Source organism: Berghia stephanieae, chromosome 5, assembly GCF_034508935.2.
Source record: "Berghia stephanieae isolate SIO BIC M18660-M18661 chromosome 5, UCSD_Bste_1.3, whole genome shotgun sequence".
In the NCBI taxonomy this organism is placed as follows: Eukaryota; Metazoa; Mollusca; class Gastropoda; order Nudibranchia; family Aeolidiidae; genus Berghia; species Berghia stephanieae.
In genome coordinates this window covers 43,575,127-43,591,609 of record NC_088364.1, presented here as the reverse complement: position 1 = coordinate 43,591,609, position 16,483 = coordinate 43,575,127, and positions in this window count along the sequence as shown.

Sequence of the window (16,483 nt, the reverse complement as noted above, 5' to 3'; positions counted from 1 at the left end):
TTTTTCACTGTAGTTGCTGATAAGTCATCTGCAGCTACATGGCCCAGGGTTCTAGTCCCACTCTGAGCAGTGCATAATTGAGTCCTTGGAAAAGGCTCTTTACCCACATTCTCTCATTGTACTCGGGTGTAAAATGAGTACCAGGTTTTAAGTGTTGTCTCTGTCCAAAAATAATTGTAATATTGCCTAATAGGTATCATGTCTCATCCTTTATATTAAGTGTTGCTGTTTGACAGGGACCCCTTGTAAAGCTCTTTGAGGACGGTTAGTGGATATTGCACTATATATGCTCATGTTTTTTGGGGGATTTTTTATATGCTTGGGCTTGAGTCATATATTTTTACTCTCTCTCTCTCTCTCTTTGGAGCAGAATGAGATGGCATGGCATGGTTTTGTCAAACCCCAGCTGGGGGGGGGGGGGGGGGGGGGGACATGCTGTCTGTTCTGTCTTCTTGCTGCTATCTCTTTTCCATCTCAATGTGGCTTACTATTACTATCCTTGTCTCGGAATGGGATTGCTTGTTCTTACCCTGGTCCTGGCTGAATCTTTAGCCGAGAGGTATATTTGTTTCTTATTGTTGTTAGCATTTGAGTGTGTATCTTGATGGGAGGGATTCTGTGCCTAGATGGGACTTTAGATCTTATTCTTGACATACAGATGAATTGCATTTGCATTTGGGACCTACTTCTGTTCTCTTATTGAATTAGTTTCCTTGTCTAGCTTTATGAGGCTTGTAAGTACAAATCTTTTTTCACAGCTTATTTTTCCTGTTGCTGAAATGACAAAAAAGTCATAAGCGGAATATATATATATATATATATATATATATATATATATATATATATATATATATATATATATATATATATATATATATATATATATCAGTGATGATAATCTTCCGCAGAATTTTGGGGTTATCTCAGAAATTTTAAGCTGGTTTTGCAGTGTCAAACATTTTCCTCTGATAAAAGCTTAGGTCAAGTGGTGGATCAGTGAAAAAAATCACCATCATATCTTGTGTCATATCTTGACACCTGTGCTTAGTTGCATGAATTTTGGCAACACTCCCATTTCATCATCTAGACAAACTAGCGTCAGATGTCAAAAGGGAGACAAGTCAATTGATGGTCGAAAAGGAAGGGAGACGGTAAATGAATCTAGATTTTATTTTAAGTAGGTAAAGAGTGGTAGTACATTTAAATTATAGGTCTGTATAAATAAGATAATTATTATAAATTTCCCCGTTTAGAGAATAATTAGATTATTCTTTTACCTTTGTTTTTACTATTTTAAAATTTTAATTTTATTAAAGATAATTGAGTCTTATTTGTAAGATCCGTAAACACTGGCCTGCAGTCCTGCAGTAACAAAGATAGAAAGCAAAAACAAATACTTTCAGGTTTTTCGACCAAAAGTTAATTTTAAATCTCTTGAACAGAAGGTATTTCTTTAAAATCGATTTAAGGAATGGACAATTCATTAAAAATTTACATAAAGTAGGTTATACCTCTACTACTACTATTCTGAATAGATATACGCTAGGAGTAGTAATATATAATATACGAAACTAACATTTTATTTTATGATTTTGTTTGGAGTAGTGCAATACAACGTCTATGGTTTGTTTTTCATATGCCGTTGACCTTGGCTCAGCCTGTTTTATTTTACATCTAGATTAATTTGTAAATATAGCCTTTCATGGTATAATTAACCTGTGTAAACATTACACGTAATGGTAACACGTCTGAGGCTTCAGAACGTCCATTTTCTGTATTTTTCCCACACAAAGCCTCTCCATTATTACTCTTTCATCACCATCCCTACCACCTCTACTACAACCACCACATCACCAGCCCTACCCACACTACTACATGCACCACCACCAGATCATCTAGCACTGCCACTACTTCTACAACAAACGCTACCACATCACCATTCCTACCTCCGCCACAACAACTACCACCATATCACCATCCATACAACCACATCACCATCCCTACAACCGCCACAACAACAACCACCAAATCACCATCCCTACCACCACTTTTACTACAACAACCACCACATCACTGTTTCAGATCTTGAAAAAAAAAAAAATAGCTGACAAAATGGTATTTGAATATAATTGAATTGAATACCAGGAAATTTATTGTTCAATCAAAGGCATTGATTTCTTAGCTAAGTGGAAGAAAAGTGATCTCGAGGCCCTTACAATTTGGAGTTGAGTTGTCCCCACTAGCAGAGAAACTTAAGCGTCTCAGGGATAATTCGTTTTAATCCTTGAATTAGAAATAAAATCACCTTGAAAACTCCTTGAATTTCAAAATGGAATTGCTCTAGCTAGGAATGTTATTTATATGTTTTTGTATTCCATAATCAATTTTTCTCGACTTATATAAATATGTTTAATCTTTATTTACTACATAGTTAATATGTTTAATATTTAAAAAAAAAAATATATGGATTTTACAACGCATGTGCGACACTATCAGGTCATTTTAGCATCATTAGAAAGGAAGATAATTGGAGCAAAATTGTAGATCTGAAGTTAAAAACAAAAGAAAAAGTAAGACAAGGGGACTGGTTCAAATGAGGACAGGATTCTACGAGCAATCCATCGATGTACCTTTTTTTTTGGTTGTTTTAATTGGTTATTTTTGTCATACCGAAAGTCCCATCCTGGCATAGGGAAAGAATCACACTTTGAAGGGTACACTCGAACGCTTTTCAAGTACAATATATATTCAACAAAACTAAAACTTGTTTGGATGGACCGATACATTTTCCTCCTTTGTGACAAATTGCCATTATCTTCACTGATGTATAGTCATGTGCAAAAGTAGGTTCACACTCGCTTGAACCCTTGTGTGTAGAAAACAATTATTATCATTTGTTATTCATCAATGAAGGAACTCTTTTCTCTATGCAATTTTCATCTCAATGCCCTGTATAAAAGTCTGTTGAACGTTTCAGAAGTGACACCAAAAATTGTAAATTTACACAACGTAATGAATACTTTGTGTGCTCACCTTTAACTTGACGGAGAGAAACCATTTGCCTTCATATGGACAAAGTGAATTGTTCAATAAACTCTGCAGTGAGATTATCCAGGATATCTTTGAAGAAACTGGTACAAATCATCCCTCCTTTTTGATGAGGGCCAAGTCGAAGTACTTCATACAGTTATCCCACATGATCTCGATTGAATTCATGTCACAACTAACTGATGACCACACTCTTGTCCAAAATCTGGCATGGCAGTTTTTTGCATCGCTTTATTTTACTTTGATAGCTCGTGTAGAACGTGAAATCAAGAGTAGTTTCTTTTTTACTATCTGATTTTCTTCCTTGTTACTGCTGCTGATATGACTATGACCTTAGATTTTTGTTACAAGCACCGTGAAACCCTTAATAACAAACAAATACCTTTCTCTTTCATGAACTAATTATGGGCTTTTAGAAAAATGAATCGCAATTTTGAGCAAATTTCTTGCAAATTTTGCTATTTTTAGCTTGCAAAATTTGGGATTATTTTTTTTTTTTTTCAAAAAACCGCCATGTCAGTAAAATTATTGTTCTTTTAAAAAGCCCTGCATAATTAGAATCTGAAAAGGGTACAATGTATTCCTATGTAATACGCTTCAACAGTCGCAACGTCACGTTCCTCGTAATGACACATGGTAACTTAGTAACTGGCTCTAAACTATCAGTATCAGAACAATGGCGGACACCCTTATGAAATCTTTTTCTGTAACAAATGTTCCATCTCTCATAATCCATCTGAAATTTTGACTCGTTGGTGAACAAAAACATTGTTCCGAAAGAAATTACATGCTCACTTGAATTGGTCTGTTCTGTGCAAATCCGTCAATAAATGTCATTGCATTGTTATCAATGCTCTTATACCACCAGATAGCAATTGGCATCTGATGATGAACAAACTGATGTCATTCTCTTTGGCTGTTGAAAAAAAATGATTTAAATGGACTTTCTTGGAGTAGTGCAATACAACGTCTATGGTTTGTTTTTCATATGCCGTTGACCTTGGCTCAGCCTGTTTTATTTTACATCTAGATTAATTTGTAAATATAGCCTTTCATGGTATAATTAACCTGTGTAAACATTACACGTAATGGTAACGCATCTGAGGCTTCGGAACGTCCATTTTCTGTATTTTTCCCACACAAAGCCTCTCCATTATTACTCTTTCATCACCATCCCTACCACCTCTACGACAACCACCACATCACCAGCCCTACCCACACTACTACATGCACCACCACCACATCATCTAGCAAGGCCACTACTTCTACAACAAACGCTACCACATCACCATTCCTACCACCGCCACAACAACTACCACCATATCACCATCCATACAACCACATCACCATCCCTACAACCGCCACAACAACAACCACCAAATCACCATCCCTACCACCACTTTTACTACAACAACCACCACATCACTGTTTCAGATCTTGAAAAAAAAAAAATAGCTGACAAAATGGTATTTGAATATAATTGAATTGAATACCAGGAAATTTATTGTTCAATCAAAGGCATTGATTTCTTAGCTAAGTGGAAGAAAAGTGATCTCGAGGCCCTTACAATTTGGAGTTGAGTTGTCCCCACTAGCAGAGAAACTTAAGCGTCTCAGGGATAATTCGTTTTAATCCTTGAATTAGAAAAAAAAATCACCTTGAAAACTCCTTGAATTTCAAAATGGAATTGCTCTAGCTAGGAATGTTATATGTTTTTGTATTCCATAATCGATTTTTCTCGACTTATATAAATATGTTTAATCTTTATTTACTACATAGTTAATATGTTTAATATTTTTAAAAAAAATATATGGATTTTACAACGCATGTGCGACACTATCATCTCCACCTGCCGGAGAGGGACAGAAAGCAATTTATGTTGGGGTTTTTTTTTAGGGTTTTATGGCGCTTGCAACACATTTGAGTCATTTCAGCACCAAGAAAATGGGACTGTCAAAAAATTCTTGAAAAAAAAGTAAGACATAGACAAGCGGAATGCAGACCTGCCAACCCTTCACATTCCAAAAGTGGAATCAGAATGCCTGAAAATAGGAATTTGAGACAAAAAATAGGAATTTCACCCTTTTAACATTGCTCTAGCTAGGAATGTTATATGTTTTTGTATTCCATAATCGATTTTTCTCGACTTATATAAATATGTTTAATCTTTATTTACTACATAGTTAATATGTTTAATATTTAAAAAAAAAATATATGGATTTTACAACGCATGTGCGACACTATCATCAGGTCATTTTAGCATCATTAGAAAGGAAGTTAATTGGAGAAAAATTGTAGATCTGAAGTTAAAAACAAAAGAAAAAGTAAGACAAGGGAACTGGTTCAAATGAGGACAGGATTCTACGAGCAATCCATCAATGTACCTTTTTTTTTTGGTTGTTTTAATTGGTTATTTTTGTCATACCGAAAGTCCCATCCTGGCATAGGGAAAGAATCACACTTTGAAGGGTACACTCGAACGCTTTTCAAGTACAATATATATTCAACAAAACTAAAAACTATTAATTATTAAAGTGCATTAGAGAGATGATTACAAGGTAATTACGTCCCTCCCATTCTCTCTCTCTCTCTCTCTCTCTTCTCTCTCGGTTCAGCTAAGTATCCCTGCCAGGACCAAGAAAATTCTTAACTCACTCAACCCTAACACCGACTATATCCGTAGTTTACACGGGTAACTTTTACCCCATGCCTATCATTTATTACATTTTTTCTGAGACAAATTTTAAGCGTAGTATCAAAGCTAATGTTTTTTTTAGTTTGTGCATGTTAGTGGTAGTTGAATAAAACTACCTATGCAGATGCTCATTTTTAATACATTTTTTTCCAATTTTGAAAAGTAGAAAAATCTCTAGGATTGAGTGAGTTAATCTAAAATAAGGAAGCGAACAACATGGAGCAGTATAACAATAACAAATAAAGGAGAATAAGAAGACACAGTAAGGAAGACCACTCCACCTGCCGGAGAGGGACAGAAAGCAATTTATGTTGGGTTTTTTTTTTAGGGTTTTATGGCGCTTGCAACACATTTGAGTTATTTCAGCACCAAGAAAATGGGACTGTCAAAAAATTCTTGAAAAAAAAGTAAGACATAGACAAGGGGAATGCAGACCTGCCAACCCTTCACATTCCAAAAGTGGAATCAGAATGCCTGAAAATAGGAATTTGAGACAAAAAATAGGAATTTCACCCTTTTAACACGCCCCCCACACACACACACACACCTCTTTGCTCTTTTTTTCTTCTTACCATTATCATTTTTTGAAAAGGAACTAAAGAGACATGGTGGAATAGTACAAAAATGAAGAGTGAAATTGGGAATGATTCCGCCAAAAGCGGAAGGGTTGGTAGGTATGGGAATGGTACAAATAGGGAACCGGTGCAGATTCCATGACCATACCAGCAATGTACTTAGGTTGAGATGTTTGTTAAGGGTTTTACGGCGCTTGCAACACATTAAGGTCATAACAGCGCCAGTAAAAAGGAAGAAAACGGGATAGTAAAAAGTTCTAAAATTACAAATAAAACACCCAAGAAAAAGTAAGACAAAGAGGAATTGGTTCAAATAGGAAACAGATGTAGATTCCAAGAGCACACTATCAAAGTACTTACTTTGAGATCAATGAATGTCTCACCCATACATAAGCACAGGTCCCCACTAATGTTTGTTTGTTTTAAAGGGTTTTACAGCGCTTGCAACACATTTAAGTTATATCAGCGCCAGTAAAAAGGAAGAAAATGGGATAGTAAAAAGTTCTATAATTACAATTGAAGCACCCAAGAAAAAGTAAGACAGAGGGGAACTGAGAACAAATAGGGATCAGATGTAGATTCCAAGAGCATACCACCAATGTACTTAGTTTGAGATCACCTATAAGTCTCATCCGGACACAAGCACAAAATCCAACAAAGAGGAGTACACTCATAACAAATATAATAATACATAACAGAGATAATTTACAAGGAAAAAAATATCTCCCAAAACAATAACCATGCATTTGACTATTTCCCTCCCAGCTAGGACTACGATGAGGGCCAGGACAAAACCAAGTAATCCCATTCCAAGACAAAGATAGAAAGCATGTTGGAAAACAGATATAAGGGGACAGAAGACACAGTATGTACCCCCTGCCCACTATGGGAGGTCAGGAACCCCACCCAGAGGTCCCCACTAAGAGTAAGAGGAATACACTCAAATGCTTACAAATCATATATATTATATGTAAAAGAAAATAGCATACAATACATAACAGCGAGATGATTTACAAGGGAAAAAAATATCATTTCCCAAAACTAACTACACATTTGACTGCTTCCCTCCCAGCCAGGGTATCCGGCCATGACCAGGACAAAACCAAGTAATCTCATTCCAAGACAAAGACAGAAAGAAATTTGGAAAACAGATACAGGGGATAGAAGACAGCCTCCCTGCCCACTATGGGTGGTCAGGAACCCCACCCAGTTAGGTTGAGATCACCTAAAAGTCTCGTCCAAACAAGCACAAGATCCGACAAAGAGGAACACACTCAAATGCTTACATTATACAATTAAAACAACAAATATAACAATACCTAACAGAGAGATTAATTAGAACAAAAATTATCGACCATAACTATAACTACTAAGCATTTGACTGTTTCCCTTCCAGCCAAGGGAAAGGACAAAATCAAGTAATCTTATTCCAAGACAAAGACAGAAAGCCAAGTTGGATATAGAGGTATAGAAGACACAATAAGTGCCTCCCTGGCCACTTTGGGAGGTCAACAATCCCACCCAAACCTGCCGGAGAGGGACAGAAAGCAATTTATGGAAGGCAAATTAAAGTTAGTGGAATGTCATACAGATCAAGGGCAATCTCTCCGTCCCAACATGGACGGTCGAAAGACCCCACTTCTCTGACAAACTTAAGATTATAAAGTGAGCGTTTATGTAGCGCAATATCCACTTAATGAGCTCAAAAGCATTTTACAAGTTGTCCCAGGCCATCAGAAACACATTACATACGCAGGACAAGAAATGACACCTGGAATATGCTATAATTTTTTTTCGCTATTACTGGCCAGGTAATCATTTTATACCAAAATATGGTGAGAGAATGGGAGTAAAGACCTAATGGGATCAGAATCTGTTGATAAGGATAAGGTCTTAGTTAACCTTGACTCTGTTGTAGTTGATCGAAATGCTTATTTCCACTAGAGCCTTATCTACGGATAAAACAACTCTTAAAGTATTTTAAAAAATTGTTTTTCAAAATAAAAATTTATTTAAAACGTATATAACTTTTAATTTGCACATAAATAATGAAAAGCAAAAGCATCTCACACCCTCATGGTATTCTCCTGCATGACTAATCTAAGCAAAAAGGAAGGAAATTGGATGTAAAAACATTCTACATGTACATTTAAAAGGACTTGAGGGAAAAATAAGACAGGGGAATGGTACAAAGAGGGAACAGATGTAGATTCTAAGAGCACACTATCAGTGTACTTAGTTTGAGATTACTTTAAAGTCTCACCCGACACCAGCTCAAGATCCCACTAAGAGGAATACACTAAAATGTTAACAAATCATATGTTAAAAATTAAAAAAAACGACAGTACATAACAGAGATGATTTACATATTACAAGGAAAAAAATATCATCTCCCTAAACTATAGCTATACATTCAACTGTTTCCCTCCCAGCCAAGGACTCCGGCCAGGGTGAGGACAAAACCTAGTAATCTCATTCCAAGACAAAGATAGAAAGCAATTGGAAAACAGACACAGGGGGATAGAAGACACAGAAAGTACCTCCCTGCCCACTATGGGAGGGGTACAACGAAATGTTTACTACAATAGATACAGTATTCAAATCTAATAATTATAATAGATTATTCAGTAATAGAGAGATGATTTACAGGGGAAAAAATATCATCTCGACAAAAGGGACAATACATTTAACTGTCTCCCTCCCAACTAAGGATCCACGCCAAGACGAGGAAAACAAATGAGCAATCTCAGTCTAGAACAAAGACAGAGAGCAGCATGGAAAGGAAAAACAGATATAGGGGATAGAAGACACAACAAGTTACCTCCTTCCCCCCGTGGGAGGTCAGAGGACCCCATCCAACTGTCTGAATTAATGCTGCCCACAATAAGTGAATTGAAACCAAGATGTAATGAATTCGGATACAACAAAGAAAATCTTTAACATTTTATAAGAAATACAGTAGAATTACTTTAAACTGAAATTTTGGGGACCTTCTAAACCATTTCGGTTTAAAGACATTTTGGTTTAAAGCAAGTTCCCGTTTTGCGATGTTTTTCAAGAGTAGTAACTATTTAAGAAATTTGCTCATTTAATCGTATCATGGGTTTCCCCTTAAATGTAGTTGTTGAATAAATGTCGTCTTCGTAACCATTTTAAAAATTATTATTTTTTTATTTTATTATCTTATTTATTTTTTGGTGTGCTTTAAAAATATTTTTGGGGGTTTTCGTTTTTCATTCAAAATTGTTGAAAGAGTTGAGTTCGGGATGCCGTGTTTTTTTACATATCTCCGTCTCGATCAATTTCACATAGTATTTTAAAATCCAACATGTAAGCACAGTGCTTTCTTTTAGACATCTTTTCGTAAAATGTAAAGCTAAAATAAGATCGAAAGTTCTTGTGCGATAATTGATAATGAATGATGCGCAGCTACTCAGAGGTGAAGTGAAATGGATATGAAAAGGCGTGTCAATGCTAAGCTGTCTACTACACATCTCTCTTTTGTTGAAAAGCCATTAGGTTCAAAGGCCTAATTACATTAGAACCCCCCCCCCCCCTCCCCTCTCTCTCACACACACATTCAATCAAAGTGGAAATGAAATGGCATGTAAATGGTAAGTTGTCTACCTCCCCCCTCCTTATTGTCGTGTTGAAAATCCAGTCAGTTCCAAAGCATCAACACACGAGTGAGAACATCTCGCTTGCGTGATTCTACACCCCAACTCCCCCTCTTTCCTAATTTTTCGCCTGCCAGTCACCCGTTGTCTTCCTTTTCCAGTCTGCGATCGTCGTGCTGGACAAACCCAAGTGCAGTGATTGAGGTGTTTGCCTACCCCCCACCCAACCCATCACCCTCATCTTACACTTACGCTCTTTGTTTTAATATCGCCGGGCATTATTATGTGGGGCCACCTTCCCGAATTTTGAAGAAAAATAGAGAGAGAAAAAGGGAAGGTGCTCTCAAGTTGTTTCGGTTTAAAGAAAGTCCTTCTTAGAAGTATTTCGGTTCATCGTGAGAATTAGTACAAAGATAATGAAGAAACTAGTACAATTTATTAAATTCTTTGCAGTTTAAGGTATTTTTCGGTTTAACTTCTTTCGGTTTAAAGTAATTTTACTGTACATAGCTTTTCAACAAAATGCAACTATCAATTTCATTATACACTCCCACTTCTGCTGCATTATTTTCAAAAACTTGATGGAATGGACATTTGAATTTAACAAAAACTTGTATAACAATATTTAATAATTGATTGAGCTTTTTTAAAATATATATTGCGCAATATCCACTAAACATGCTAAAAGCACTTTACAAGGGATCCCAACAGCAACACATAACATGTAGGACGAAACAATTACATTTTTTTTTGGACAGAGACAACGCTGTCAACAGTCAAGTACTCATTTTACACCTGAGTAAGATGAGAGAATGTGGAGTAAAGAGCCTTCTCCAAGGACTCAACTATGCGCCAAGAAGGCTCGAACCCAGGGCCTTCCGATCCAAGAGTGAGTGTCATACCACTAGACCGCATAGCCGCACATTAGGCTATGTGGATTATTTATACTATACATGAGAAGTGTAAATAATTTCCATTAAGTACCTAATTCATTAACTATAAATGACACTTTAATCATTTGTGTATAATTATAAAAAAATTGTTAAGATAATGACATTAGCATGTCAATTATGACATGTTATTGCAATGGCAACAAGGGAGAAAATAGATAAAACAATACATTCTTCATTGTTTGCATAATTTTTTATGTTTATGTTTTTAAGGGTTTTACGGCGCTTGCAAAACATTAAGGTCATATCAGCGACAGTAAAAGGGAAGAAAATGGGATAGTAAAAAGTTCTAGAATTACAATTAAAGCACAAAAGAAAAGGTAAGACAAAGGGGAATTGGTTCAAATAGGGAACAGATATAGATTCCAAGAGCACACCGTCAAAGTACTTAGTTTGAGATCACCTAAAAGTCTCATCCAGACACAAGCACAGGTCCCAACATAGAGGAATACACTCAAATGTCCAATCATATAATATAATATGTAATCTAAACATAATACAATGCATAACAGAGAGATGATTTACAAGGAAAAAAATATCATCTCCCAAAACTATAACTATACATTCGACTGTTTCCCTCCCAGCCAAGGAACTCCAGCAAGGATCAGGACAAAACTAAGTAATCTCATTCCAAGACAATGTGCAGGAAACAATTGGGGGTATAGAAGACGCAGATGTACCTCCCTGCCCACTATGGGAGGTTATGATCCCCACCCAGGCATAATTTTTTGACAGGAATATAACAATATTAATATTATAATTATTAACACAACCATAGGACGAGATGAATGTCCTGATACGACAGTAACAGCCCGTTTTGATCCCTTCTCTAGAGCCACTATGGAGAATAGGGACCAGAGTTTGTCTGTGTTTAGGTTTTCAGGAGGTCAATTCAACACGACATGCAATTTTTTTTTTCATATAATTTATACATTCATTTCACTGATGAAAAAGGTAAATAAAGGTATGATATATAGACTAATATGCCATTCTCTGTCAACCAAGACAAAATATGACTATAGGGACTCCAAATTTAAAGAGGAAAGAGAAACTGATCTTTGCCAAAAGCAATCCATGTGTGTGGTTTCATTCTAAAGACGATTTATGTTGTTTGTTTTTAAGGGTTTTACGGCGCTTGCAACACATTAAAGTTATATCAGCGCCAGTAAAAAGGAATAAAATGGGATAGTAAAAAGTTCTAGAATTACAATTAAAGCACACAAAAAAAGGTAAGACAAAGGAGAAATGGTTCAAATAGGAAACAGATGTAGATTCCAAGAGCCAAACCATCAAAGTACTAGGTTTGAGACCACCTAAAAGTCTTACCCAGACACCAGCACAAGACCCAACTAAGAGGAAGACACTCAAACGTTTACAAATCATATGTTAAAACTAAAAAAACAATAATACATAAGAGAGATGATTTACAAGGAAAAAAATATCATCTCCCAAAACTATAACTATACATTCGACTGTTTTCCTCCCAGCCACGTATCCGACCAGGGTCAGGACAAAACTAAGTAATCTCATTCCAAGACAAAGATAGAAAGCATGTTGGAAAACCGATACAGGGGGATAGAAGACATAGCAAGTACCTCCCTGCCCACTATGGGAGGTAGGAACCCCACTCAGTAACTGCAAAGATGAATTAAGTCTCACCAATGATGCCTGTCAAAAGTGATGCACTATTACTCTATTAAACAAACATGAATATAATGGCTTAATCTTTAAAAAAAAAAAATAAAGCAAATTACTTAACATAGAACGTTTTCAGCTCACATGTAAAATTGGAATATAGAGGAAAAAAGTTCTCTGTGTGTCGGACAATAGAGAGATGATTTACAAGAAATATAATGGTCCTCAAAGAAATAGTCAATCGTCACTTACATGATAAAAAATAAAAATGTTAGGCAGCAGTGTTTGTTGAGGACAGTGTGGTAAGTCACTGGAAACTTTATGGCACTTATGGTTAGTTTTGGGACATTAAGCTTTTTATGCAATATCTGCTAGGGGACAGAGTGGCTCAGCGGTACAGTCATTAGACCTGTAAATGAGCTCTATAAAAATTGACTGAAACCCTTCGACAAACTGAAGATTCAATTATTTTTTTTAAAATAAGGGCATCATTGGAGAGGAGAGTGATAAATACAATATATCAAAATAGTGGGTGTTATTTCTTACTGTTATGCTAAATAAGCATGTCATTCATATAGGTAAAGATGACTTCATCAAAGTCATATTCCTGCCTCTGGAATTTTTCTGACAGAGAAAAATAATCACCATTATCATCTGTAACTTTAACTTCTAGCCATGACCAATTGAATTTATTCCTCACGGGACTCACATCTTTATCGATGCCCGACAAGTCTGAATTGCGATCCACGAACAGCTCAGCCATTGTGAGAACATTAGAATAATGTAGCAATGAGCAAACTTGATTTTCAATCAGTAAATGACAGATCAGGATCCCCACCCATAAAGACAGAAAACATGTTGGAAAACAGATACTTACTTAGGCCGCCCCTTGGGGCGCCCAACATGAGCCACAAGTCTTCGCCATTCTGTCCTGTCTTCCTTAAGCGTGCGCAGCTCCCGGGTGTTGTCCATTCCTGTGTCATCTAGCAGACAGTCAATGTAGGTTTTATTCTGCCTGCCTCTGCTTCTGGTTCGCTCAGGTGGTTCCCATAGAACAAGATTGCTTGCAATCTCCTCCTTGTGTCTCCAGCAGTGCCCCGCAAGTCTCAGTCTTCTCTTTTGGATCTTCGAGGTCACTGTGGGGAGGTCATTGTAGAGCTCTTCATTTGTTATGTGCTCTTTCCAGCTTACATTGAGGGTCATCCTCAGCATATGGGTGTAGCAGCCGTCCAGTTGCTTCTCCAGGGCATTCTCTTATATATATATATATAGATGTATAAATAAATATGCTTTTTTATGAGTCTTTGTGGCGATGTGACATTTTGTCATTTTTCTGCCAAAGAAATAAAAAACTGATGGAAAAGCTCCCACTTAGAGGGGATACACTCAGATGTTAGAATGAAAATTACAATAAATATGTGAGGAAAAACCTGTTGGGTGTCGTTTTGAGATACATGTGATAAAAAGGGTAAAAATTGTTACAATCGTTTACAACTTGAAGCATATTTTAAATTAAATTATTTTTCTGATATTGATCAATGCAAAATAACTTCGTAATTGACCTAAAATCTGCCTACCAAATCCCTGACTTTTATATAATATCTTTCCTTTTGTCATTTTTCACTCTTTGGAAAACAAGTCAGTGCGTATTAATACAAGTAATCACAGAGTTAGTAAAATGAATGTGCATATGTATAAACTACAAAAGCAACCGCAATAACCAATAGTTTCACATTCTATTTACTTTCCTGTGTTGAAAATTGTGTCATCAATAAAATCATTGAACTGGTTACATTTTTCTTTCAATTTCAGATTGTAATTTACAAGTCAATATTAGTGTCTGAAAACTAAAATAAAAATCACAAACGACGTTGTAACTAAGAGTACTGAGACAGCAATCTGACAGTAAGGATGGAGCCGCACAGGGACCTCCTCCTCATAAAGTATTATAAAGTGGCAAAAACAGGGAGAAATATCTTTGTGTTACCTTATAACATTATTATTGAGTATGAATGTGGTGTGCAAGTGCTTTTGTGATGATAATGTAAACAATTTGTAAGAAAAATGTATGTCTTGTCTTTAAAAGTGGACTTCTCTGGGTTTTTGTAGGGGTTTTCTTACTCCATCCCTACACATGTGAAAAACTTGGGCTCTAATGAAGATAATTACAAATTTCAAACTCCATTACATTCAGAAATATGCAATAATACGGGATTCAAATTTTTCCGACATCCGACGGGTTTTACCAGATTACCCCACATATGTTCCCCTTCCATCCTAAAAGAAATGTTTTTTGAGTATTGGATGGAAGTTGAGCCATCACCGGTGGTGTGAAACATAATTTAAAATCTTAACTTTTTAATTGAGCAATGGTGTAACAATGTTGGTGAATGGAAAGGAGTTTTTAGGAATTAATTTTACAACACTTACAGAACAAATTAACCTTAAGGAAAAGACAGATGTTTTTGTTTTTTTGTTTTTTTTTAGGGATTTATGGCCCTTGCAACACATTTAGGTCATTTCTGCACTGTAAAAAGGAGGAAAATGGAATAGTCAAATATTCTAGATTTAAAATTTGTTCGCTTTTAGGGGGTTTTACAGCGCTTGCAACACTGTTAGGTCATTTCAGCGCCAGTAATAAGGAAGGTGAAAGTTGTACATGTATATTAAGGTGAAAGCATTGAAGAAAAAGGTAGACAAAAGGGGCTGGTTTAAATAGGGAACAGTAGATTCCATGAACAATCCACCGATGTCACTATTTTGACTTAAAAATCCAGGTACAAACAAAGGATCCCACTATGAAGGATAAACTGAAATGTGCATATAATATATGCATATGATATATCAGGGGTGAGAATGACTGGTCACAAAAAAGGAGGAAATTTTTCATCGTGAAGATCATGACCCATCCATGTGACCATAACCTATAAATTTGAATTTCACTCAAATTTACTGAGATGCGATCCAAAATTTATCTTGCAGCAATTTCTGACATGACTCGGTGGAATTTCAAAAGTTGAAAGTGTAATTACAACATTTGGTGGTTGTAGTAGGGATGATGATGTGATGGTGGTTGTAGTAGTGGTAGTAGGGTTGATGATGTGGTGGTGGTTCTAGTGGTAGTTGTTGTAGGAATGATGATGTGGTGGTAGTTGTAGTAGTAATGGTGGTAGGGATGATGTAGTGTTATTTGTAGTAGTAGTGATGGTAGGGATGATGGTGTGGTGGTAGTTGTAGTAGGAGTGGTGGTAGGGATGATATGCTAGTGGTGGTAGGGATGGTGATGTGGTGTTGATCGTAGTAGTAGTGGTCTTAGAGATGATTATGTGATGGTGGTTGTTGTAGTAGTGGTGGTAGGGATGATGATGTAGTTTGTTTTTTGTTTTTAAAGGTTTTACGGCGCTAAGCAAACACATTTGATAATGATGTGGTGGTGGTTGTAGTAGTAGTGGTCTTAGAGATGATTGTGTGGTGATAGTTGTAGTAGTTGTGGTAGGAATGATGATGTGGTGGTAGTTGTAGTAGTAGTGGTGGTGGTAGGGATGATGTGATGTTATTTGTAGTAGTAGTGGTGGTAGGGATGATGATGTGGTGGTGGTTGTAGTAGTGGTAGTAGGGTTGATGATGTTGTGATAGTTGTAGTGGTACTTGTTATAGGAATGATGATGTGGTGGTAGTTGTAGTAGTAGTAGGGATGATGTGGTGTTATTTGTAGTAGTAGGGGAGGCTTCTCTACCAGAATAATTTATGTATTGATCTTATGAATTCTATATCAAAAAAAAAAAAAAAGAAAAGAGAAATAGAAAGAAAGGCAAAGGAAAAGAGGGGAAAGAGAGAGAGAGAGAGAGAGAGAGAGAGAGAGAGAGAGAGAGAGAGAGAGAGAGAGAGAGAGAGAGAGAGAGAGAGAAAGAGAGAGAGAGAAAGAGAGAGAGAAAGGAGAGAGAGAGAGAGAAAGAGGAGAGA